At 49.0% G+C, this 2,537-nt stretch overlaps 1 protein-coding gene across 2 annotated transcripts in view; it reads right to left on the bottom strand.

Moving 5' to 3' along the window:
• Window positions 1–717, bottom strand: part of LOC137372983 (PACRG-like protein) — a 150,380-nt gene extending 149,663 nt beyond the window's left edge. For both annotated transcript variants that reach the window (XM_068037573.1, XM_068037582.1), the window contains exon 1: window positions 638–717. The gene's annotated coding sequence lies outside the window, so the exon portion shown is untranslated. The remainder of the gene's footprint in view (window positions 1–637) is intronic.
• Window positions 718–2,537: the final 1,820 nt, after the last annotated feature.

The raw sequence follows: 2,537 nt of genomic DNA on the forward strand, positions 1-2,537 counted from the left end.
TTTCTCCCTCCACCCCTCTACTTCTCCCTCCACCCCTCTACCCCTCCCTCCACCCCTCTACCCCTCCCTCCACCCCTCCACCCTCTACTTCTCCTCCCTCCCTCCACCCCTCTACTTCCTCCTCCCTCCCTCTACTTCTCCCTCCCTCCTCTACTTCTCCCTCCCTCCTCTACTTCTCCTCCCTCCCTCTACTTCTCCCTCCCTCCCTCCACCCCTCTACTTCTCCACCCCTCCCTCCACCCCTCTACTTCTCCCTCCCTCCACCCCTCTACTTCTCCCTCCTCCACCCTCTACTTCTCCCTCCCTCCCTCCACCCCTCTACTTCTCCCTCCCTCCCTCCACCCCTCTACTTCTCCCTCCCTCCCTCCACCCCTCTACTTCTCCTCCCTCCCTCCACCCTCTACTTCTCCCTCCCTCCTCCACCCCTCTACTTCTCCCTCCCTCCCTCCACCCCTCTACTTCTCCCTCCCTCCCTCCACCCCTCTACTTCTCCCTCCCTCCCTCCACCCTCTACTTCTCCCTCCACCCCTCTACTTCTCCCTCCCTCCCTCCACCCCTCTACTTCTCCCTCCCTCCACCCCTCTACTTCTCCCTCCCTCCACTTCTCCCTCCACCCCTCTATTTCTCCCTCCCTTACCTCTCTCTCTCTCTCCACCGTTGCTAAGCAGCCTCTGGCTCGCTCTCTCCGGAAGCCGCTGGTTTCTACCGGAAACACTCAATCGGAATTGCCAGTTCCGCTAAGTGTTTGTGGGAGTTTGTGTCGCGGTTGTGGCTTTTTGGTGTCATTTAAATATCAGAGGAGAATCTCCAGCTACATACATGTGCCTGCAATATTGTATTTTTTTTTTTGCTGTGTTATGTTTCGAGCGTTTTGTAAATATCTTCTGTGTTCATATTGAAGGATTGACTTTTCTCGCTGTGCTGCCAGGGTGAAGCTCTTGCTCCTCTCACTCCCATCGACACTTACACCCAGTTTGGTCACATTTCTCCCACTCATTGCACTGACTGTGGGGTCAACGTTGGGGATTTGGCTTTGTCTCATCTTCTGCAACCAACATCAAGAGCTATTTACATAACAACTTTAATGTCCCAAGGCATTTCACAGGAATTATAAAGCAACATTTGACGCCGAGCCACATAAGGCGATATTTGGACAAATAACCAAAAGTTTGGTCAAAGTAGTAGTTTTATAGGAGTGCCTTAACAGAGGAAAGTGACGTAGACAGGCAGTGATGTTCAGGGAAGGAATTCCAGAGTTTAGATCCTTTGCTGAAAGTACAGTAACCAGTGGTGGAGCAATTAAATTTGGAAATGCCCAAGAGGCCAGAATTAGATGAATACAGAGGCCTTGGAGGGTTGTGGAGCTGGAGATTGCAGAGATCGAAAGAAAGAATGACTTGCATTTATATAGTGCCTTTCACAACCAGCAAGTGACCTAAAACACTTTACTGCCAATGAAGAACTTTTGAACTGCAATCACTGTTATAATGTAGGAAATACGACAACTAATTTGCACACAAGAAACAGCAATATAATAATGTTAAGATAATTTGACATTTATGATATTGATTGAGGGATAAATATTGGCCAGGACACTCAGGATAACTCCACTGCTCTTTTTCAAAATAGTGCCAAGGGACTGTTTACATCCACCTGAGAGGGCAGAGGCAGGCTCAGTTTAACATCTCGTCTGAAAGATAGCACTGCTGACAGTGCAGCCCTCCCTCAGTACTGCACTGGAGTGTCAGCCTAGATTGTTGTGCTCAAGGGGAACATGAGCCCACAACCTTCTGACTCAAAGGCAAGACTTCTACCAACGGAGCCACAGCATAGCAAGACAGTTAAAGGGCTTGAAAACAAGGATGAGAGTTTTAAAATCAAAGCATTGCTTAACCAGGAGCCAATGTAAGTTACTGAGCACGGAGGAGATGGGTGAACAGGACTTTGTGCGAGGAAGGACACGGGCTGCAGAGTTTTGTACAGCCTCAAGTTTACGGAGGGTAGAATGTGGAAGGCCGGCCAGGAGTGCATTAGAATAATCAAGTCTGGGGGGGTCAAAGGCATGGATAAGGGTTTCAGCAGCAGATGAGCTGAGGCAGGGGTGCAGTCAGGCAATGTTACGCAGGTGGGAATAAGCGGTCTTGGTGGTTGCATGGATATGTATTTGGAAAACATAGAAAAAATAAGAGTAGGCCATTTGGCCCTTCGAGCCAGCACCACCATTCAATACGATCATGGCTGATCATCCAAACTCAGTACCCTGTTCCTGCTTTTTCTCCGTATCTCTTGATCCCTTTAGCCCTAAGAACTATATCTAACTCTTTCTTGAATGTATTTAATGATTTCGCCTCAACTGCTTTCTGTGGTAGGGAATTCCACAGGTTCACCACTCTCTGAGTGAAGAAATCCCTCCTCATCTCAGTCCTAAATGGCATACCCCTTATCCTTAGACTCCTGATCCTGGACACCCCCGCCATCGGTCTGTCCAGTCCTGTCAGAATTTTGTAGGTTTCTATGAGATCCCCTTTCATTCTTCT

This window comes from Heterodontus francisci, chromosome 1 (genome assembly GCF_036365525.1).
Source record: "Heterodontus francisci isolate sHetFra1 chromosome 1, sHetFra1.hap1, whole genome shotgun sequence".
Lineage (NCBI taxonomy): Eukaryota > Metazoa > Chordata > Chondrichthyes > Heterodontiformes > Heterodontidae > Heterodontus > Heterodontus francisci.